The sequence below is a fragment of the Notamacropus eugenii genome, chromosome X (genome assembly GCF_028372415.1).
Source record: "Notamacropus eugenii isolate mMacEug1 chromosome X, mMacEug1.pri_v2, whole genome shotgun sequence".
NCBI classification, from domain to species: Eukaryota; Metazoa; Chordata; class Mammalia; order Diprotodontia; family Macropodidae; genus Notamacropus; species Notamacropus eugenii.
The window spans coordinates 16,774,709-16,799,181 of NC_092879.1; the positions used below are offsets into that span (position 1 = coordinate 16,774,709).

General features: G+C 44.6%; 1 protein-coding gene across 4 annotated transcripts in view; it reads left to right on the plus strand.

Moving 5' to 3' along the window:
- The window catches only part of ARHGEF9 (Cdc42 guanine nucleotide exchange factor 9), a 379,846-nt gene that overhangs the window by 252,358 nt on the left and 103,015 nt on the right, over positions 1–24,473 (plus strand). The window lies entirely within an intron of this gene.

A 24,473-nucleotide genomic window follows, 5' to 3' on the forward strand; every position in this document is an offset into this window, starting at 1 on the left:
TTTTCTAGGGCTCCAGATCGTCCCTGCTGGGGAGCAGCTTCTTTCCTTAAAGTAGTAAATGGCAGATTTCAGTGGGGAATCCACCGGCTCTCTTACTAGTCTCCAGGGGTGGGGATCTTGGGGAATTGGCAAGAGGGAAAATCCACAATGGGTGGTTTTCCCCCTTCGCATCTCTGGGTTTGAGTTTGAAGGTTTGCATTTGAGTTTACAGTGGGTCCCCCCAATCAAGCTCTTCAATCGGTATAACAGCCTTGGGCTCTGGGTAGTACTGAGTTACTTCATTTACAATGACTTTCTTGAAAATTAAGCACTGTCTTGGGTATCATAGCATTGGAACATCATTTTGGAAGAGGTTTGGCTGGCTTGGTGGTCTCTCCATTAGGAGGTTTTTCTAAGCCAAATGAATCTAGAAGGATCTGAGGTGGGAATTTTGGGTACAAAAATGAGTGAATGGATGGGTGAATGATGGCTAAAGATGATAACGCTTGAAAAAATATGGTTTACAAGAAGGAATTACAATTTGAGATTGTGCGTATAGAGGTGCCATAGTTATCATTATTATTTATCCTTGTCATTTATTTAATTTATTTTTATTTTTTGGTGTGGGAAGGCTCCCTTTGGTACTTGGGTAATTCCTGATTTTCTGATGCCAGTTGTTAATACTTGGTTTTTAATTTGTTTCTTTGTTTTCTTGCTGATGTCAGCAGATTTTTCTCATTCCCTTCTGCCTATATGACTTGAGATCTTTGTCGAAATGAACTGGGGTGCATTCACACAACACACTCATCCAGTGGTTCAGCATCAGCACTGGATGCGGATGGACAGAGGCAATTAGTGAAAGAGGCTCCCTAAAATGTGGCTCATGCCAGGACACCAGGCAACAGGATTTTGAGATGATTGGATAGCAGCTGGATATGGAGGAAAGGGAGCCTTCTTCAGCATTTCTGTGGGACTGGTGGAGGGGGGTGGTGGGAGGAAGCAGTATCCCTTTTGGATATTCCCCATGAGGAAACTCAATCTAGGAACTTGGCTGGTATTAATTATGTATTACTCTGTGGTCCCCTCATAGACAACTCATAGACAACAGATGATTTGTTCCTTTCAAATGGAATGGAATGGGAGTTCTTGGTTCCAGAGGTGTTGGTCAGATCAGATAGATTTCCTGGCTGGATGGTTTGGATTCTGTTTGTTCCCTTGAGTGCCTGAGATATTGCTGATGAGACAAGTGGAAGAAGAAAGGGACTGAACTGGAACCATGGGTGTAGGGGAAATGGATTTTTTTTTTTGATCTGGTCAAACTCCTTCATTTTTGCTTAAAACTAGTGGAAAGAGACCTACATTTGGAGTCAGAGGGTCTAGGTCCAGATCCTAATTCTGCTACTTTGTGACCCTGAGTAAGTCCCTTCCTCTCCTAGGCCTCAGTTTCCTTCTCTGTAAAAGGAAGGGGCTGAGCTAGATGGCTTCTGAGTTTTCTTCTAGCCCTAGATCTATGATGCTATATAAAATAAGGGAGTTGGATAGGATGATTCCTAAGGTCCCTTTCAGTTCTGATACTTTGTGATTTGGGGCTACCAGTCTCTGAAGGTTGTTGGGAATTTTTTCCCCCATTTTCCTTCTTTTTCTGGGGTGAGATGGCATCTGCTTTTTCCTCCAGCCAGATTTTCATGAGGCAGAATCCATCCCCCACCACTAAGCCAGGTGTGGAGACATCCCATGGATGTGTCACGGGGCAGATCACTGTGTGCGTGCATGTGTGCGTGTGCGTGTGCCTGTGTGTGTGTGTATGTGTGTCTCTCAGGAAGCACACTGCACGCCCCATGCATGGTGAATGCCACAGTGAAGCCAGTCCTGCCAGGATTTCGTGGCCTGCCGGACATTTGACTGGGCTCCTAGGCACAGGTAGGTGGGGGACCCTGGAGCTTTGGGCATGACCATGTCCCCTTAACTGATTTTTGAGGCAGATGGCAAGCCCTTTCCATGGGTGAGGACGGTAGAGGGCATTTCCAAAGTGGTCATCTCCAGGGGAACAAGGGGCTTATTTCATGGCAGATGGTAGGACTATGGGCAAAACACCCCACAGTGACAAGGAATAAAGGGAAGGAAGTTTGTGGACTAGGGGAGGAAAAGTGGCCAGCCAGCATGGTTTGACCATATCGCTGTTCCTAAAGCTTAGAGATTTTCCCCTTGAGGTTCCAGAGGGTATGTGAGAAGAGCCAGTGGAGAGAGAAAAATGAGGATTCCATGCAAGAGGAGTCTAGTCTTCTAATTAAAAAAAAAAAATCAAAAACGACAAACTCTTTCCTTTTTTTTTCTTTCCTCTCCAATCAAATGAGATAATGCATATAAAGTGCCCGGTAACCACAAAGTGCTGTAGAGATATGAGTTATGCCCCCCCACCCCCTTCTTCTGTCTCTTCTTCGTTCCTTTCCTCTAGTCCTCCCTCCCTTTCTCTTTCCCTTCCTCCTTCCTCCCTCTCTCTGTTTCTTGCTCCTTCTTTTCCCCCTCCCTTTCTCCTTCCGTTCTTTCTCCATCATTCTCTGTTTTTTTCTTTCTTCTTCCCTTCCCCCACCTTCCTTCATTCCCTCTTTTTTCCCTTCCCCCTTCCTTTTCTTCTCTCCCCCTTCCTTTTCCTTCCCCCTTCTTTTTCTTTCCTCCTCCTTTCCTTTCCCTTCATTTTCTTTCCTCTCTCTTCCCTTCCCCCTTCTTTTTCTTCCCTCCTCCTTTTTTTCCCCTCCTCCCCTGATTCTTATCAGGCTAATTATTAAGACTACGAACAGGGAAGGGTGGGAGAGATAGAAGGAGGCAGAGGTGGACCTTCAGGGACCCTCTTCCCTGCCCCCACAATTCCCACCCTTTCTCCGGGTCGGTAAGGACAAGCCCTGGCTGCCGGGAGGTGTATACCCTCTTGCTCCAGGGATTCCAGCTCCTGGCTCCCCCACCTCAGAATTCAAGAAAATGCCCTTTGACTGTATCCTAGCAACTCGTGCATCACTCAGCTCCCGCTGAGCTCTTGAGCCCGCCCTCTTAAAGACCCAGACACCCTCCCCCCCTCCCCCCCAAAGGGCTGCAGGGGTGGGGGGAGGAGTCGCTTCTGGACTTGGTGTCTGCTTTCTGGAGGGTGGGGGAGTCCCTGCCTGGGAAAGTTCAAGGCAGGGTACATAGGACCCCACAGGCAGCTTGGAGCCTGGGCCTGGCTGAGCAAAGGAGTCCCTTTATGGAATCTAATCTCCCTTCATTCTTCCAGGCCTTCTCCCCTTCCCCACCTCTCCCCCCTTGGATCATCCTATTTTATTACTGGGCAGAATGGGGGGCCCTACCAGGACTTTCCTTTTACCCCATCTTGCTTTGGCAGGGGAGCTTGGGCCAGGGGAAGGGCAGCTGATTTCCCCATGGTTTTCATCTGCTGTTCCTGATCTCCCTTCCTCGCAAGCTTCCATTGGGAAAGACCTGGCATTTTGTTCGTTAATTTTCCATATGACCTTGAGTAAGTCACTTCACCATTGTGAGACTTGGTGTCCTCATCTGTAAGCTGCTCCTTCCAGCTCTGACACCCTGGGATCATCTGTTTCAGGGCGTCAGGTGTTCTACAGTCCAGCCCTGGTGGGGGGCAATCTGAGATGTATGGGAAGGGAGAGGGTCTTCTTTTTGTATTCCCCCCTCTGCCCCTGGCTCTGTCTTGAAAATCTTTTAGATTTGTTTTTGGGAAAGCAGTTCTATCTTGCCAAGCTGAATGTCCAGGGTGGCTCAGGGACAGTGAGTTTTCTAGGGGATGTAGTGGCAGATTGGGAAGATGCAGGACTTGGGCTCAGGGGCCCTGGGTTCAGAGCCTTCAGAAAGTCCCTTCCCCTCTCAAAGATTGACTGCTCTCTTCTGCAAAATCAGGGGGTTAGTCTAGATGGGCTCTCAAATGTCTTCCAACCCTAATGACTATGATTATGAGTCTGAATCATGGTGTCTCAGACCCAGAAGAGGCTTCTGAGGCCAGCCAGTTCAGCCCCAACCTCAATGAGAGCCCTCTCTATGATATAGATGACAAGTGGCCATTTCCAGTGAGGAGACAGCCCCTTTCACTCCAAACCAGCTTTCATCTATGTCATCAGGGTTAGGCCTTGGCTTCTGGGCACCTCCCCCATTGCTACTGTTTCTGCCTTTTGGGCCCAAACAGAACAAGTGTATAAAAATGAGACATTGGGACTAGGTGGTCTCTGACATGGGTCCCCTCCAGTTGTGGGATCAAATCATTTTCCCTCCCTGGGAAAATGATTTCTCCCTTGTGAGGAGGAATGAGAGTCTTGGACTCAGTGGCCTCTGAGATGCCTTTTGGATCTAGATGTGAGGTTCTAAGGTGCTGAGTCCTCTTCCACAAGATAGCCTTTCAGACACCTGCATGTACAATACTCTCTCCACATCCCTTCTGTCTTCTTTTCTCTTCATTACCCTGTGCCACACTACATTTGAAATCCCATGATTTTATGAGTTGAGTTGAACAAATGTTTTTGCCTTTCATTAAGTACCCACATTGAGCAAGGTGCTGGGCACTTTGTGGGGAGACAAACATAAATGTGAACAGCTTTCATTATCTTATATAAATATAAGATCACTTACAATTCTATAGCACTCAAAACCCTTTCCTCACAACTACCTCATGAGGTAAGTAGTCCAGAGCTAGACTTTGAGGACTTTAGAGGTCACTAAACTACAAGGTGTTAGGATGAGTGTTTTTACCCAGGGCTCCTGAGTCCCGAGTTCAAGGCTTTTCCTATAGCTACCTATGCCAAAGTACAGGTCAAAATGCTGTGTGGGTTTGGCAGGAGGAGGGTGTTACTGCCAGAGAAGAATCAGGGGCAGGCTTTTTCCCTGCATGAGGTGGCAATGAGAAGAAATGTTCAACAATTGACTAGGGCTTTAGTGTTTGAGACCCTGCCTAACTTGGTGGACCTTTCCCCCAGTTTCTTTGAATTTCTAGTGATTATCATTTGATATGGTACCATAACAATCATGCATCACCATTTCTTCAGCTGTTCCTCTACTTTGTTTCTGGGTTTTTTGACTACTGTGAAAAGTACTGCGATAAATATTTGAGCCTATTGGTCTTTGATTTTCCAAGAATCCTGCTTGAACCCCATACACAGCAGTGGTCTGAGCAAATCCTAGTCCTCTGGTTTAGAGAAAGTGAAGACTAAATCCATCCACTGAGATAGCATTTGTTAAAAAAAGAAAAAAACACTTAGCACAATGCCTGGCACATATTAGGTACCATATAAATGTTTATTCTCTTTCCTTCCCCTAAATCTAAACCAGTGAAAGGAGGGAGACTTACCCAGGGTCACCAGCTCCAGTGTTTGGTGTAGAACTTAAACCCACATCTTCTTGTCTCCACTATAAAGGTTTCTGCCTGGCTCCTGGCTCTTTGAGATGGATTGGGGGAAGGGAGAGCAGGTTCTGAACACTCTGGCTTTCTCTGATGAATTCAAGTGGATGGTAAGGCAGGCAGGCAAACAGGGTGTTACATAATCTCCCCAAGGGGAGCAGACCTTCCATGGATCCACAGGGAAGCCAGAATCCTGCAGGAAGCATTAGCTCACATCAATGTAATGGTCCACCACCACATTCCTATTGGGATGCCCACCTCCAGAATTGGGGGAGGGGTGTGGAGTGTCCAATTGCTGGGAGCCTGACTACTGCCAAGCTTTCTTCTCAATTCTTTGGGAAGGGGAGGGCAACCTGAGCTCCTTGTCTACCCCAACCTAGTGGGCCGGGACTGCAGGTAGATGACCCCAGAGAGAGTCTGCCTCCTCCCCCAACACTGCAGCCCCTTCCAGAAAGGCTAGGGCAAGGCCCAAAAGATCATAGCTGCCTTTAGCTCAATGTCTGTGCTATCATAAATTTAGAGACCACAGAGAATGTGTAATCTACTCCTCTCATTTTACATAGGAGGAAACTGAGGCCCAGATAGTTTCAATGACTTGCCTAAGGTCATAGTCAGCAGCAGAACAGGGATTTGTACTCGGGTCCTCTACCTGTAAACCCAGCACTCTCTCCATGTACCATTTTGTCTTTCCCTGGTCCATTTCATAAAGGATTTCACTGAAGGTTTTGTTTTCTGTTCCCTGAAAATAGCAGTCTTAACAGTCATCCATCCATTTCCTCTAGTCTCTTCTAGATAGGCAGTGTTGGCTGATAGGAGTCCAGAGAGCCTAGAGCTCCTTTTATAGATGAGGGAATTGAGACTCGAGGAAGTGGGAGGGATGGCTTGCTCAGAGCTCCAGTAAGTTATCAGTTATCAAAGCCTCAAGATCCCAGAAACTCAGGACTAGAAGAACCCTTAAAACATAAGTGGCAGAGGTGGGAGGGAGGAAGGAAGGGAAGGAGGAAAGGACTTATGCCATACCTACTGTATGCTTGGCAAGGTGCTAAGTGCTTTCTATAAATATCTCATTTGATCTTCTCAACAACTGGAAGGTAGGTGCTGTTATTATCCACATTTTATAGTTGAAGAAACTGAAGCAAACATAGGTGAAATGACTTGCCCAGGGTCACACAGCTAGTATGAAGCAGGATTTGATCTTAGGTCTTCCTGACTCTAGACCCAGTTCCCTAGCCACTGCACCACCAGTTGCTTTAGAAAATAAGGTCACTACTAGAAGGAATCTCAGGGGTCAACTGATTTAATGTCTTCATTTTACAGATGAGAAAACTGAGGCCTAGAGAGAGTTAGGAGAAATTTCCAGGTTCCCTGACCTTCTTATCAGGTTGGAAAAAGTGGATCTCTCATGGTCATGGGTTCCACCAATGATAGGGGAATGACATGGCCTAATCCTGCCCTTCCTATGGCCTCCACAGGGACCCTCTGTGGCTGATTCCTTTCCAATATCAACTCCATGAAGTCAGGGATCATTGCTGAACTGTTGACCAGTCTTGTATCCCTTAATGGTGCAGGTCAAGTCAGTAATTCAACAAGCATTTATTAAGCACCTATTGCGTACCAGGCACATGGAACTCACAGCGTAACAGAGCAGACAACATGTAAACATCTATGTACAAACTAGACATAGATAGAATAAACTAGAGATAATCTTAGGGGTGCTGGGGAGGGAGGAGGGGGTATTAACACTCCTGTTTGTTGAATTGAAAGTTGTCTAAGGAGAGGTTTCAAGAATGAAACTATGATGACTCAGAGGAAAATAATTCCCTTGAATAGGGAAAAGGGGAGTTGTTCTGATGTGGCTACACAGGGAGCTCACCAACATAGATTTTGAAGAGATAATGGGCAGATGATAGAAGCAGGGCCAGTGTGATAGAGTGTCAGCAATGCTCAAGCTGAGGCTGTTGAAAGAAACAGAGGACAAAAAAGAAGGGAACGGGAGGGGTAACAGGACAAAAAGGAGGGACAGAAGGGGTACAAATATATTTAAGCTATGTTGGGAGAAAAGGAGCATAAAAAGGGGATAGGACCTTTGCTTGGGGCAGATGGGATAATGGCTGACTAGCAGGTTGCTGATAACCCAGAGAAGTAAGGAGATAGGAAGAGAGTAGCCAGCTGCTCTTCTGAATTCAGGTCACCTGACCCAGCTCTGGAAAAACTATCAGAAATTTAAGTCAGTGAATTCCTTGTGTAGCCACATCAGGACAACTCCCTTTTCCCTATTCAAGGCCAAATGCCCTGATTTTCAAAAGAAGAAGAGAGCCGTCTGCCAAGCTATAAGCCAATGATCTTGACTGTGATTGTGGAGAAAATTCTAGAAGGGATCATTAAAGAGAAGGTTGGTGAATAAGTTAGTCATAGCTTGACTTCCTCGGAAACAGGCTATGCCCAACTAACCTCAGGTTCTTTGTTCATAGGATGACTAGCCTCACAAGTGGGCTGGAGCCAGTTCCTACTAACTTTTAGGAGTCAATTGTTAAATTTTCAGCTCCAGCATTTACACCTTGGAAATTGGCAACCTGCTGCCATTGAGGGCTTGATTTATCATTTTTGTTGATTGTCTAGACTTAAGAAAGTGATGGGGAAAATGTCGTTAATGCAGATTAAACTTAAAAGTGTACCAAACATTCTCTATCTCTTCCCCACCTTCCCCTTTCCAAAAGCTAGTTGTTAAAACATTTACCAGCATATCACTGACCATGCTGGTAAATGAGAGGAATTCTGGGGATGTCATTTAGATTTTAGCGAAGACTTTAATCAAATATCTCATCCTACTCTTTTGGAAAAGATGGGAAGAGATGAATTAGACAATGAGATAGTCAGATGGATTTAGGGTTAGTTGGATGGCTGGACTCAAAGAGTAGTTGGTAATGTTCAATGCCAATGTGGCAGGAGGTCTCCAGTGGAATGCCCCAGGATCTGTGCTTTTTTTCAGTCCCTTAGATAAAGGTATAGATGGCAGCTTCATCAAATTTGTAGATGACACAAAGCTGAGAAGCAGAACTAATACAGAAGATGACAGTCAAGATCCTCAAGGATCTCAATGGGCTAGAGCCTTGGGTGGAATCTAACAAGATGAAAATCAGTTGGACTAAATGTAAAATCTTTCACTTGGGCACAAAAAATCAACTTCACAATTTGGTTGGATCTGGAAGGTAGATAAACAGTATTATTCTGAAAAACATCTGATGGTTTTAGTGGGTCACAAGCTCACTGATGTGGCCACCTAGGAATCTAATGCCATCTTGGTCTGCATTAGTAAGGTCAGATCTTCCAAAACTAGGGAGATGATATCATTGTACTCTGCCTTTGTCAGACACATGTGGAAGATTGCAGCCTGTTTGGGGAGCCATGGTTTAAGAAGGATGTTGAGAAAATGGAGAGTATGCAGAGGAGGGCAGCCAATATGGGGAAGGATCTTGGGTCCAATGTTATGTGAGGGAGGGCCCCTCAGAGGCTGGAGGTTCGCTTGTTGAATATGTTATAATGATCATTCCTTTTGTATATGGGTTGAGTTAAAGGGCCCCCAAGGTTCCTTCCAACTCTCACATTCTGTGATTCTTCAAATCAAAACAGGCCCCAGCAACTGATTTTGTTGTCTCACAGATCCTTCACCTCGAGTAAGTGTGGCTAGTCCATAAGCTCCATGAGGTCATGGACAGTACTGTTTATTAGCTTTATTTCCTCTGATGCCTAGCACAATTGCCTGGCACACAGTAAGCATTTAACAAGTACTTCCTGACATGGCTTGTCTACAATAGATACCCTCAGTGTTTATTGAATTGATTTGAATAGTCCTTGATAAGTCAATGAATGAATTAAAAAAGTGATTATTTCTAATTACTTGCTTTCTGCTCAGCACTGTGCTAATGTTAAAGATAAAAATACAAAAATGAGACAGTCTCTGCCCTCAGGGAACTTATATTTCTAATAGAGCAGACAGCACATATAGAGAAGTGGGAGCCAGGGAGAACGGTCCAGGGAATCATAAAGATAGTGAACGCCATCATGGGAGAGTTAATGAAGGAATGAGTTGATGAGTGAGAAGGGGACAAATTCTAACTCGAATCAGGTAAACCCTGTCTTTCCATGTCAGCTGTATTGTCTCCATCTGTGCGCCAGGGTTGGGCATTTGTGTTTATCCCCCAGGAAGCTTTGAATCCCTCCCCAGAGTGGGGAGGATGGGATTTCCAAGCCAAGGGTTGATTCCTTCTCCCCAACTCCAGCCTAGGCATGCACGTGCTGCTATGAATAGCTGAACAGCATTATCTCTTCCCTGTCTCCTGTAGTCACAAAAAGAAACCTTGGGAAAGAGCCAACAGGAATTGGGTTTGTATCTTGCTACTTGGTTCATTCTCATTGTGCCATGGCCAGCAACCCAGGCCCTTGGCAAGTCCAGCTGAATTCCTGTCTCTTAGGCCCCTATTTCCCTGTGTCTGGGCCAGGGCCAAGGCTTCCCACTAGTGTTGCTGGGTTCACATGGCATGTGTCATTATTAAGCCTAAGCTAGCAGGTGATTGCCACTTTTGAACAGTGCCTCCACTTGTCATCTCTGTTCATTAAAAGCCATTGTTAAGGGCCTAATTGGACTCAAGTCCAAGGTACAGCTGGGCTTGGATTCTATTACCCGTGGGGTTCAAAGAGATGATAATAGTATTGGCTGTAGGCTTAGCACTTAAGCCCTTTCCATCATTGATCTCATTTGAGCCTCATGATAGCCCAGTGAGGTTGACATTATGATTTTTGTTATCTCCATTTTTTTTTACAGATTTTACAAATGAGGAAACTGAGACTGAGATAAATTAAGTGATTTAGCCTTGGTTACTTAGCTAGCAAGTATTAAAGGAATTTGAACCCAGATCTCTCCTGACTCCAGATCCAGCACTCTTTCCCACTCTGCCAAGTGATATAGTTGGGCAAGGCAGGGCAGCCTCTCTGGACCTCAGTTTCCTTACCTGTAAAAAATAAGGATCTTGCATTAGCTGGGCTTGCTGGGCCTCAGTTTCCTCCTTTGATAAATGAGGTCGGACTCAGGTACCTTGAAAGGCCTTCCCAGTTCTAGATTGAAGGTCTTATGTGTGTTAATTCACATAACATCTCTGGGTTCCAGTTTCCTTAGCTGTAAAATATTGGGTTTGGTCTTGATGGCAGGAGCCTTTTCAGTTCTGAATCTATGATCCTCCATATGATTTTCAAAGTCTTTTGGCAGCAGAGGACCAAGAGCATTGGATTTGGCTTGCAGAGACCTGGCATCTTTACTCTTGGTTCTACCATTAATTATTTGACTTTGAAGTCGAGAGGGCTTAGTCTGTCCGACTTCCTAAATAAGTAGGTTGTTCTAGGCCAGACCTTCTTTGTGTCATGGATTTCTTGAGCACTCTGGTGATTTCTTCTCAGAATCATGTTTTTTAGTGAATAAAATAAAATATACAGGATTACAAAGGAAACCTATCACATTTAAATACAGTTACTGAATTATTTTTTTAAAAAGTTCACAGACCCCAGGTTTAGAATCCCTGGACTAAATAGCTTATGTTTGGGTTAATTCACTTGGAAATCCTCTGAGCCATTTTCCAGGGCCCAACCTTCTTTGAACAGAGTACCTCCTCCCCCAGCCCCACACACTTGGTTCAACAGCTCAAGGCCTTTCTCTCCTACCTGCCTATCCCTCCCGGTGAGGCAGCTTGGCTAGCAGCATTAACTAACCCTGGTGATACTGATAATGGTGAGGTATCCACTGCCTCTTGCCTCAGTCTCCTTCCTTGGCTCTTTGAATGCAGTCACTGTGGGGGCACTTGTCTGGGAGGCAGGTGGGCAGCGATAGCTCAGGAGGAGAGCAGAAGCAGCGTCTGCAGGCATTGGCTCTAAAAGGAGGCTGGCCAACTGTTGGAAGGATGAGGATAGAGGTGCCCATGGGGGTGCTGTACCAGATTTGCCCACATCTTTCTAACATATTTATTTTTGAATCTCTGAAGAGGAGGGAGCATTGAGAAGGGAAGAGTAAAAGGAGACTTTCTAAGGATCCTCCATTTAGAGCTCAAAGGGACTTTAGAGAACATTTCGTCCCCCATCCTTTCATTGGACAGAGGAGGAAACTGAGGCCCAGAGATGGGAAGTAACTTGCCCAAGGCCCCACAGCTGATAAAGGCAAAGTCAGCTTTCAAACCCAGATCCTCTGATTTGAAAGTCACAGCTTTTACCATGTCTCCAAGGACATGATGTTTCTCTCTAACTTTGCAAAAGCCCTGAGTGATAACCATCCAAAAGAGGCCCTGTAGGTCTTCTTTCCCCAGCCTAGGCCCCAGTTCTTTCCTTCCTCATCTCCTAATGCCTGACTGCTGGAGCTAGTCCTTTGGCTGCTGCTACCCATGGAACCCTTGGATTTGCTCAGGGCATCTCCAGTGGGACAAACCAGGGTCCTTCACTCTTGGTCCAAGGCAGTTTCCATTTCAAATGTTAGTCCCTTTCTTGAGGGAAGGAACTATTTCCTTCTTTGGCTTTGTGTCTCCACTCCACTCCTCCTAGCACAGTGCTTGGCACATAGTAGGTGCTTAATTAGTCAGTGCTGATAGGTCAGTTGATGTTAAAGTTGAAAGGTCAGGAGATCACCTGGGCCAAAACTCTCTCATTTGATAGGTGAAGACCATGAGGCACAGAGGTTAAGAATACCATCCAGGCCTCTTAGCTCCCTGTACCACAGGGCCTACCCCTGGTGTGCCACACTACCTGCTTGGCCAACTTCTGTGATTAAGAAGTTGTAGGAAATGCCCCTATCCTCTTTCTCCTCTCTCCCTCTACCCCCCCTCCCCCCATAATTTGGTCTCATTACTTTTCCTGCTGGGAAGTTTGTTGGATGGTAGGACTAGGCAGGACTCTCTCTCTCTCTCTCTCTCTTTCTTTCCTCTCCTTCTTTCTTTTTCCCTCCCCCTCTTTCTCTCTGTCTGTCTCTGTCTCTCTGTCTCTGTCTCTGTCCCTCTTTCTCTCCACCATGCCCTTTTTTGTTGTTGCTTCTCAACTGGATGACCTTGATCCCATCTCTGGCCATGACTTTGTAAAATAAGGGAGGTGGATCAGAGGATGCCCTTGTTATTCTAATCCTGTGATCCCTCTCCAGCTTAAAGCTCACTGGCAAGCACACTGCTTCCTTGTCATTTTACAGGCAGAGAAACTAAGGCATACAGAGGGGAATATATCTATAGTGGATGACAGAGAGAGGGGAAGCTGCCCGAGAATCTGGGACAGAGCCAAGAGCATGCTGAACAGTGCTGGATTTGAAGTCAGAGATCATGTAGGCAACCCCCCCCTCCCCCGCTTTATTTTACAGTTAGAGAAACTGAGGTCCAAAGACAGGAAGGTCATGGGGTCAGAAATCTAAAGCTGAAAGGAACCATAGGGGCCATCTAATTCAACCCCTTCATTTTACAGATAAGGAAAGTAAGTCCCAGGATGGAAGTGGTAGGGAGGGATACATGACTTGCCCAATGATACATAGAGGTGAGATTGGAACCATGATCCTCTAAAATCTTTCTCAGCTTGAAATTGATGATTTCATAAGGGTGGCAGCTCAGAGACCTATCCACTGTGCCCTCACTTCCCTAGCCCCTTTAGGCCAGCCAAAAAGTGTAGCCTTTCTGTTACATAAACCATCTTGCTTGGCCTACTTCACAAGGCCTTTTGTTGAGAGTAAAGCAGGTCTCCTGCCCTGTCAGTGACCAAGCCTAGAACCTGTTCTGGGGAAGCAAGAAGCCTGTGCCCAACTGGGGCAACCGAAGCTGCTCTTTGTCAGGCCTTTCAGGTCAGCCTGAGGTACAAGACAGGCCTACCTTGGCTACCCTGTTCACCAGGCCCTGGGCCCTTCCCAGTCTCTCCTTCTCTGGACTGTCTTCTGCCTCAGCCTCAGATGACTTTATTTCCCCGTGGCTCAGCACATAGTGACTGCTCACTAGCCACTGCTGACTATCTCACTGACTGCCTGAAGCCAAGCTTGGGAACCAAGCAAACTTCCTCAACTTCTCTTCCCTTTCCATCCCCACCCGAGGCCCTCCCTGGGAAGCCCATCTGCAGGGGATGCTGGGAACTTTCTTCAGGTCCAGCCCAGCCCTCCTGTCTCTGACTTTTATGTACCTTGGGGGTGCCTGCGTTGGTATTTTGTGCTGATGTGCCCCCTTCAGCAAGGCCAGTTTGGGGATCCTGGGATTCTTTTGAGAGTTAAGAGGGAAGCTAAGCTCCCAGATCTAAAGTACAAAGGGGCCTCAGGGGCCTCTATCCCAGTTCTCTTATTTTGCGGACAAAGAAACTGAGACCCAGGAAGGGGAAGGAACTTAGCCAAGGTCATACAGCTAATCAGTGGCCAGGCTGAGATTGGAACTTAGGTCTTCCAAGACTCTTTCAGTAATGAGATGCTGCCATTGGAGGCTTAAGGGAACAACACAGAAAATGTTGAATGCATTGGTCTTGCCTGGGTGTGTCTCTTGCCAAGTGCTGGCAGACCAAGGGAAATCAATAAGCTGGGTGGAAAGCATCTTAAGCTTTCAGATGGGCTGTTTAGATGCAGATTTCATCTTTGGTCTCCAATGGCTCCTTAGGCACCACTTCTGACCTCATAGGGAATATCTGCCAAGGTCTTGTCTTGGAAGCCATGAGGGGAGTGAGTCTTTGAGAGGCTTGTCTGCTGGTCTCCAAGATGTTGGAGAGGAGAGACTGAATGACATCATTCAGTGGTGGCTTCTCATCATTCGGAGAGTCTTCTCCATGTTGTCATTCACTGTCTGTTTCGTGGTCCTCTCCAGCTGAGAGTCCCTTGCAGGCATGCTTCTGTGTCCGAAGTCTATTTTGGACACACACACGCACACACACACACACACACACAGACGCAGTGTCCCAAAAGTCTCAATGTTGTTTTAAACCATTAAAACTTAAAATGGCACTAAGACTTTGGGGGATACCCTAAGTATAGAATAAATATAAAAGTGAGTAAGTATAAACTAGTTAAATCCAAGGTAGTTTGGGAGACAGGGTACTAGTTGTGGTGGGAATCAGGAAAGGTTTTACAAGTTGGTGCTTGAAGGAAGAGAGGGATTCCACTAGGTGGAGACAAGAAGGAAGTGCAGGCCTGAGGGATGGCCAGAACAAAGGCATGTTGGAATGCTACGTGTGAGGAACAGAGAGAACACCAGTTTATAGAGGGAGAGAGAGTATTGTCCATTGATGCTAGATGGATAGACTAGGGAAAGGTGGTGTAGGTTTTAAAAGCCAAATAGAGTTTATTTATATTTGATTTTAGAGGCAATAGGGAGCCACTGGAGTTGATGGAGGAAGGGAGTGTCATGGTCAGATGTACACTTAAGGAAAACCAGCAGTAGCAACACTGGATGATGGACTGAAATTGGGAGATACTTGAATCGGGGAGAATAATCTAGATGAAACTTAATGAAGGGCACAACTAACGTGGTATTTGTGCCAAGCACTGCTGAATTGTGGGACTACACAGACAAAAGGGAAGCTTTCTCTGTCCTCAAGGAGCTTATATTCTACTGATATAATCTATTCCCTTTTTTGAAAAGCTTTTTTCCCCTTTTTTATCATAGAATTATCAACCAACATACATTTCAGTATTCAGTGAATTCAAAATAGGATTGAATAAGAAAATGTGAACTGATACAGTTTTTAAAAGCATGTATTAAATATAGTGAATAGTAATAAAATTGTCATATGTTTGTTCCCTCTTCTGTGTATTTAAAACCTGTTTTATTGATGCTAACTTTGGGGGGGTGGCATCTGTACCCACTAACTCTCCCCCTCCTCAAATAAAAGACTTCTCTTGTGATGGATAGGTATAGTCAAACAAAACAAAATGGCACATCTCATTGTGCATCTCTGCTCTATTACTTCTCTGTCCATGGGTGAGAGGCATGTTTCATTCTGGGTCACTCTTGGTTGGTTACTGCATTGATTAGAGTTCAAGGGTCTTTTCAAGTTGTTTTCCACCATTTTGGATATAATGTCAATTGTTCTCCTGGTTCTGCTCAGTTAATACAATTCTCGTCATGTTTTCCAAAATCTTGTCATATTAGTCATTTCTTCTGGCACAATAGTATATAATTCCATTCATATGCCACATTTTGTTGAACAGTTTCAGAACTGATGGGCACCCACTTTGTTTCCAAAAAGGACTGCTTATACATATTCTTGCACATATGGATCCTTGGTCTCCAAGGCTTATATGTCTAATCAAAATATCTCTGGGTCAAAGGGTATATACCAAGAGTGACTTCTTAGGCATAGTTCTCAGAATGGTTGAGTCAATTTTATAATGTCACCAGCAATGAGTGTGTCTGACTCCTCACAGCTGTTCCAACAGTTGCTTCCCCCTTCTCCCCTTTTCGTCATCACTAATCTGTTTGGGGTGAAGTAAAACCTCTGAGTTGTTTTAATGATCATTTCTCTTATAATTACTGATTTAGAACATTTATATGTGGTATTGAGTTTGTTTCTTTTGAGAATTTCCTGTGAGAAATCAAAGAATCAAGAATTCAAATCCTTTTGTGATTTTCCTGTTTATGTCCTTTGACCATTTATCTACTGGAGAATTGCTATTTTTCTTACGTACAAGTCTTAGTGTGATTCTTAAGCCTTCATGGTACTGGAACTATTGGGACACCTTGTATTTGTAGCAATTCTTTGCATATCTTAGATAGCAGACTTTTATCCCAGATATTTGCTGGAAGTTTTTCCCCCAGTTAATTGTTTCCTTTCTAATTCTAATTGTATTTCTTTTGCTTGCACAAAAGCCTTTCAATTTTATCACCTGTATCCCTTGTTTAATTAAAAATTCCCCTCCTAGCTATAGGTGTGAGAGGCATCTCCTTCCCATCTCTATTGTTTTAAACTATTTGCTGGTTTATATTTAGGACAAATATCCTTTTGTAGTTTATTGTGAGATATGGTGTGAGATGTTGTTCTAAACCCAGTTCCTGCCAGATTGCTTTCCCAACTTTCCTCTAGCTGTTTGTGCCAGATAGGGAGTCTTTTCCCCAGTGAATGCTACTCTTTTCCTTTTCTCTGGGATCCAACGTCCAAGTCAAAAACCATTTGAACCATTCCTTTTGACACACTCTCAGACTGCTATCTTTTTAACCAAAAGTCAAATGGACCAAACTCAGTTTGTCTTCTTTCCTCAGTCCTGTTTGCCTTATGAGGAGGAAAATCACATCAGACCAAATTGAAATCATGGGGTCCACGTAACCCACACTAACAAGAATCACATGACTTGGACTCAGGAAGAAAACATCATAAGGACATTGGCAGATGAGTCCATTCTAATGAGTGGGACAAAGATGATAAAGTCTGGAGAAGAGAAGATGTAGGAGGGGATGGGATTTGTATCACCAGTGGCACTGGCACATAGTAAAGGTTTAATAAATACTTGTTATGGTAGTTAAAGGGCTGTCATATGAGGGGTTAGCCTTGTTCTGCTTGTCTTCCAAGAAAAAAAAAACTGAGAGCAGTAGGTGGCCAGCAGATCCAGAGATGCCAAGAGAGAGAGAGATGTCAGGTCAATGTCAAGAAAAGCTTCAAAATGATTAGAGCTGTCCAAAAGTAGAGCACCCTACTTTCAGAAGTACTGAGTTCCTTATCATGGGGTGGTGGTGGGGAGTGTGAGAGGAGATGTTTGGAGTGGTTTGAATCCAATCAATCAATCAATAAATATTTATTAAGTGCCAGGCACTTAATTATTTATTAATGTTTCAGGCACGGTGCTAAGCTCTGAGGATACAAAAAGAGACAAAAGATAGTCCCTGCCTTCAAGGAGCTTATGATCTGTTCTGTGTGCCCTTTCCTTCCCAGAGGCTCCTTCAAACTTTGTAAAATGAGGCCATTGGACTAAATGATCTGGGAGATTCCTTTCTATTCCTGCTCTAGCATTCTGTTTTCAAGTGTTCCTTTCAGCTCCTGATATTTTGGTGTTGTATGAGTCCTTCCACATTTGACCTTTGATGTTCTTAGGTCCCTCCCATATCTGACTTTCTATGTTCTAAGGTCCCTCCCAGCCCTGACATCCCCTGTTCTAAGTCCCCTCCCAGCCCTGACATTCCTTATTCTAAGTTCCCTCCCAGCTCTGACATCCCGTTCTATGGCCTCTCCCAACTCTAACATTCTGTGTTCTTTTTTTTAAAATATTTGATTAATTAATTTATTTTTAGTTTTCAACATTGAGTTCCACAAGCTTTTGGGCTTTAAATTATTTCCACTTCCCTCTCCTCCCCACTTCCCAAGACAGCATTCAATCTGATATAGGCTCTTATTAAACATATTTTCACATTAGTCATGTTGTAAAGAAGAATTAGAACTAATGGGATAAACCATGAGAAAGAAGAAACAAAACAACAAAAAAAGAGAGAGAAAATAGTCTGCTTCCATCTGCATTCAGACTTCATAGTTCTTTCTCTGAATGGGGATAGCATTTTCCATCATGAGTCTTTTGGAGTTGTCTTTGATCCCTGCATTACTGAGAAGAGTTAAGTCTATCAAAATTGATCATTCCACAATGTTGCTATAACTCTGTACAATGTTCTCCTGGTTCTGCTCATTTTACCCAGCATTGGTTCATGTAAGCTTTTCCAGGTTTTTCTGAAGTCCTCCTGTTCATCGTTTCTTACAGCACAATAGTATTTCATTACATTCACTACCACAACTTGTTCAGCCATTCCCCAATGGATGGGCATCCCCTCAATTTTCAGTTTTTGGCCACCACAAAAAGAGCAGCTATAAATATTTTTGTACGTGTGGGTCCTTTTCCCATTTGTATGATCTCTTTGGGATATAGGCCTAATCTTGGTTACATTGGCTTTGCACAAAACATTTTCAATTTAATGTAATCAAAATTACATTTTGTACTTTATAATGTTCTCTATCTTTTATTTGGTCATAAATTCTTCCATTCTCCATAAATCTGATAGGTAAACTATTCCTTGCTCTCCCAGTTTGCTTAAAGTATCAACCTTTATATCTAAATCATGTACCCATTTGGATTTTATTTTGGTATACAGTGTAAGATGTTAGTCTATGCCCAGTTTTCTGTCATACTATTTTCCAGTTTTCTCAGCAGTTTTTGTTAATTGGTGAGTTCTTATCCCAGAAGTTGGGGTCTTTGCCTTTATCAAATAGTAGTTTACTATAGTCATTGACTACTGTGTCTTGAGTACCTGACCTATTCCACTGATCTACCCCTCTGTTTCTTAGCCAGTACCTTGTGATTTTGATGATTGCTGCTTTATAATACAATTTAAGATCTGGTAGGGCTAGGCCACCTTCCCTAGCATTTCTTTTCATTAATTCCCTTGATATTCTGGACCTTTTGTTCTTCCAGCATTCTATGTTCTAAGGCCCCTCCCACCCCTGACCTTCCCTGTTCTAAGGCTCCTCCCAGCTCTAACATTCTGTGTTCTAAGGCCCCTTCCAGCTCTAACATTCTGTGTTCTAAGGGCCCTCCCAGCTCTGACATCCTCTGTTCTGAGTCCCCTTCCAGGTTGACCATCTGTGGCCCAAGGATCCTCCAAATTCTAATCTGTGTTTTCAGATCTTTTTCAGATCTAACACCCATGATCATGCCTTTCAAATGTGAGATCCTGTTTTTCTCTGACACATGCACATTGAGTATCTTTTCCTTTCTGGGTAGCCACTGCCCTTTGTCTTAGTAATTCAGGGGCCTGTGAAATTGTTCCACATCAGAAGGGTCCTTTTTTGGGCCTCACAGACCAATTAGCCCAAGTCCATTTTTAGTTTACATCAGCCAACAATCCATTTCATCATGAGAGCTATTATTCCCTTTAGGTGATTCTTTTGGTGAGTTTAGAAGTTGTGGTCTCCAGTGGAAAAGAGCTGGGGATCCTCAGGGTAATTGGCCTTTGGGTTTTTGTTTGGTCCCAACAGAAACATTTTGGCTTTCCGTGAACAGGTTGGTTAAATGAGGGCTGTCTTGTCTTCATTGCCTTCCCACCCCGACCCACCCCCAATGAAGGAGGTTAATTTGAGAATAAACCAGTTGGTTTTGCCTGGAGGTTTAAAGGCCAGGCTCAGTGTTTAATGTGGAAAATGGATGGTACAAATATCCCTTCTCCCAACCCCCAACCCCCATTGCCTAGAGACTCGTGGGGCATAAGCACCAACCAGAAATTCAAGATTTTGGTCATGAAAAGAGCTAATATTTGCATCCTTTCTTTCACTCCATTGAGAGCTATCTGCACTTGAATGCACTAATTATTTGACCCAGAAATGAAATTATTTTGTTATGGCCAAAAACAACAACCAATCTCAGCCTAGAACCAACCAGATGTGAACTACTAAGCTGAGTGGGAAGGGAGGGGAGAGGATGTCAGCCCTGCTGATTTGGGGTATGGGGTCTCAAAGCTCCTTTCAAAGTCCTGATCTGGGTTGCCAGGGAGGGTTGGGTACATAGCAGTTGGGTGCAACTTAGAGAAACAGACTGGTCTAGTTAGCTTTGAGAGCTCTGATGGAGAAGCTGGAGGTGCTCCCCACACCAGCCTCGCCACTTGGTTGGACACACACACACACACACACACACACACACACACACACACACACACACATACACACACACGCACACAGAGCACCATTCTATGTATCATTTTCCTGAACTGAAGAATGGGGATCATCTCTGTTGTGCTGAATGGGGGTAGTCATCCTTGACCTGCCTCCCTCCCTCCCAGTGTGTGTCATGTAGTGGACAGTCCTTTGAAAACCTATCAAAATAGCAACTTATTATTCAGCAGCTGATCATTGGCAGGCAGTTGTGCATTAACTATTTAAATACCAGCCCACACCAACTGTCCACCTGGGTATAGGTCTTGAAGATTAATTTCTGGGCCCCACAGAATGCTAGGCCATCTGTCTTAAGTATTTTCTGCCTCAGGGGTCAAGGGGTAGAGAGAGATGGTGGTGGCCCAGGCTTCAGGGCCTACAGTTTGAATCCAGTTACAATACACCACCTCCCATTCATTGAGGACTCCAAACTTATAAAGCACATTGCTTGAAGCAATAATGTGAAGTTGTTTCTCCAATGCTCCAGTGGTTCTCTGATCTCTCCTTTAGAGAAAATCATAGTCCATCTTTTTTGCCCATCCTGGGTGACTCATGCCCATGTTCTTCTATTCCTTTGACACAGGGAGTCCATCTAATGTCTAGGGGCCTTTTAAAAGTCCTCCCTTTTGTTATGTATATTTTAATAGAGAACATGGGCCACCCACCAGTTACTTCTCACTCTTGACACATGTCCAGCCCATCATCTTTTACAATCATGATGACCTCTCTTCATCTCTTTCTCCTTCATAATTCCCTATTTGTTAACATGTTGGGCCTTGCTCATCCCCACCTTGTGCCCCTTTGTGTGTGTGCCCCAAATCCAGTACTTCAGAGAGTTGAGTTTTTCAAGACTCAACTGTACAACAGCACTAGAAGACTATTGGTTAAGTTGGTAGGTTGGTCCCATTTTCCAGATGAAGAGGCAAAGGTTCAGAGAGGGTGAGTGATGAGTCAGGGGTCACATAACAAGTGAGTATCAGAACTGAAATTCCAGCCCCAATCTCCTCCTTGAATTCAAGGTCCTTTCTGTGTTCTCTGGGTTATGTTTTAATTGAGGACATTTCCATAGGACTTTATAGTTTGAATCCACTTGCCATCCATGATCTCACTGGCTCTTTGCAAGAGCCTTGGGGAGGGGGCCAAGAAGGAAATTACCACAATGAGGAAATCTGGGGATTTCCCTGTGGCCTAGAGAAGAGTAGTGACTTAACTCAAGTCCCAGAGTTAGAAAGTGACAGAGCTGAGATCAGAAGCTAGGTTTCCTGGGTCCTATCCCGGTCCTGTCAGGGTGCCTCTAGCAGAATTAGTCAAGTTGGCAAGGGCAACAGGGAAAGATGAGTGTTGAGTTTGGTGTCAAAATTATCAGAAGATAAGTACAGAGACCCTGGGGGCAATGGGAAATCTGGCATTGGTCCAAGGTGAGAGGTCAAGATATCCATTTAGAAGTTTGCCTTAGAGAAAGGAGAGTTGAAGTCACAAGAATATTCATATGCTTTCTCGAGGTGCAGAGAAAAACAAGCAGAGTTATTGGTTGATCTGTGAACTGGGGTGTCCAAAGAACTATGGCCTTTGCCTTCATTCCCTGAATAGATTAGCAGCATTGCCTGAGTGACTTAAATAGCTTGCTTGTCATCTAGAAAGGATTGATCAGTTTCCAGTTTAAGGTCACCATTTCACTTTTGCAAGGCAGGATAGTAGAATCGTTTTGTCAAGATGGCATAGAGGATCTGAATGAAGCAGGAATCGGAATCCCCTTCCCTCGGGTGTTTTGTATTGCACTGAGGAGTTAGAAAGGGATGTCAGGAGCTAAAAGGGTCCTCAGGGATCTTATATAAGCCAACCCCCTTTATCTGACAGGGGATGGAATAACTCAGATTCTGAAGTGAAGTGACTTGTCCAAGGTCCCACATAGGATCATTGCTCTAGAGCTGTAAGGGACCTCAGTGGCCATCTATTTCAATCCCTTCACTTGACAGATGGGGAAACTGAGGCTGGGCAGGGGAAATGACTTCACACAGCCCATAAGATGCAGAGCTGGTTCTCAAGCCAATATCCTCTGATATTCTCTCTAGTGCCTGTTCCGCTATGCCAGGGGTGGTCTCAAGGCCGCATGTTCCCCATCCCCGATCTGGTCTCTGCCAGAACTTGTTCCTTGAGTTTCCTCTGGGTCTTTTTAATTGAGACTTTCATATAAACACATTTCTTTGTGATTGTTAATGGAGCCTTAGCAGAGAAGGGTGTACCGTGAAAAAATGTTGGAGTACTATCTTCAACAGACCCTTCATTTCTTTGCTTTGTGGATTATCTATCGCCTTTCCTTTTCTACTAAAAAGACAATTGCTTCCCGTCACTGACACTTATTAGCTGTATGACCTTGCACTCTGAATCTTAGTTTTCTCATCTGGAAAATGGAAATAATAGTACTTGTCCTGGCTACCTCCTGGGGTGATTGTGAGGATCAGGAGATAATACATGCACTATTGCTTTATAAAACCTGCAAGTCTGTGGAGACCTGAGGTGTGATTAAAACATTATTCCAGTGCTTCTTTCTGTAAGCAAAGGATTCTTTAATAATTTGAATAATCCTTCCCTCGTATGTGTTCTGTTCTAAGACTTTGGCATTGGGGAATATCAGGTATGTTCAAAGAGACAGGTGTGCTCAGAGATTCCAGCCTCAAACATTGGGCTAATATATATCCATTCAACGTAAAACTCTATATTTGTGTTTCTCTAGTCAATGGCACAAGGATGAGATGGGGCTGTTCAGCAGTATGCCTGAAGAGACAAGCTCAGGGGGATTCTGTAGACTCAAAGTTCTGGAGCCAGCAGTGTGATGGGGCAGCCCCCAAAGTGAATATGACCTAGGCTTGCCTCTGTTGTCCAAGAATAAGGCAGTTTGGCTCCCCAGCTAGAGAAATAGTGGCTGTTCTTGACTCAAAAGGGTGGAACCAGGAGTAGTGGAGGGTTACATTATAGACAGGTCTGTTTGGGTTGGCTGTAAGAGAAAATCTCTTAATAATTAGTTATCCAAAAGTGACATGCCTAGCCACCAGAAATAGTGAACTCTTCCTTACTGGAGGTATATATTCAGGTGATGTTCTCGGCAGTCTCTTCTAGTTGTAGTCTGGTTGATCTAGCTGGCTTCCGAGGGAAGACATACTTCGGTTCTCTAAAGTGGATGTTGTCCCCTTCTCTGGACTCCCAGTACCTGGCTTGGACAGATCACTTGGTGGCAGAAGGCCTTTAGTGTGAAGACAGTGTTGCTGTGACTCTGCAGGAAAGAATGTCCTTGCTTCCTGGGCCCAAAAGGCAGCCCAAGAATAGACAGGTAGGGGGAAAAGAAGGAGCAGAAGGTCAGCTTCTTCTCCTCGTTGTTCCATGGCCCTCCCCACCCTCCTTGGTGACCTGGCAGCATGTGGCCAGAGGGTCCCTCCTCTAGCAGCAGCCCCAGGGAGGTGGATCAGGAAGGTCAATGCAGTGGCCATTCTTCTTTTGTTCTGGCGACTCCCAGAGTGACTAAGGCCAAGATAGAGCTTCCTGAGAGATAAGCTGGGTTCTTGCACAAACCTTCCCCAAGCAGGAGGCCTCCCATCAATTTTTGATGGTGGACACTTTGGCCTTGTTCCCTTTAGTGGGAGAAAGGTAGTTTTGTCACAACTAGGGCCTGCCCCATAGCCACATGGGAGCCAGTAAAGGATGTCAGAGATGAGAGGGACCTTAGAGCATAGAATTTTTGAGCTGGAAGGGATCTTAGAAGATAGAACTGAGAATACCAGACCTAAAAGGGACCTTAGACATTAGAATATTTGAGCTAGGAATGGCTCTAGAAGTCATCCAGTTCAGCCCCTGAAGGGAGAGGAGGAACCTGAGAGGTCAGAGAAATTGTTCACCTTAAGTTCATGGCAAAACCAGCCCTAGGTCCTAGACTTCCCTACTCCAGAGAGCACTTTCTCATCTAACCTGGCCCCTAAGGCCCTGTTTTCAGTAGTCTCTCCCTTGACATTAATGAAGGCTTCATGTGAGTTCACAAAGCATAATCAGAAAGAAAGGAGAAAAGAAAGAAGAAAGAGGGTGAAGAGAGAGGGCTTTGGTTTCCAAGTGGCTGGGCCTTCTCATTGCTAAGTTATTATCATCTGAACAGGGTGAGCTGAGCCGTGGTGTGCCAGTATTGTCACACCTCAGGTGCTTCTGCCGCAGGCTCCAGATGACACTGGCATATCAATGCGGAAAGGCCTTTCTCTGGCCCTCCTATCTCCCTGTTCTTTCAGTATCACTAGGAGGTCAAGTTCAGGGCTGCCATCTTTTCAGTCATGGGACTAACATTATAGAGACCACTTGAGTTTTATTTTATTTCATTTTTATTACCCTTCTCCCTTCTGCTTGGTGCTTTAGAAATGTTCATATTGCTGGCAGCCACCCTGAGCTAATTAAATATCTATTTTCAGTG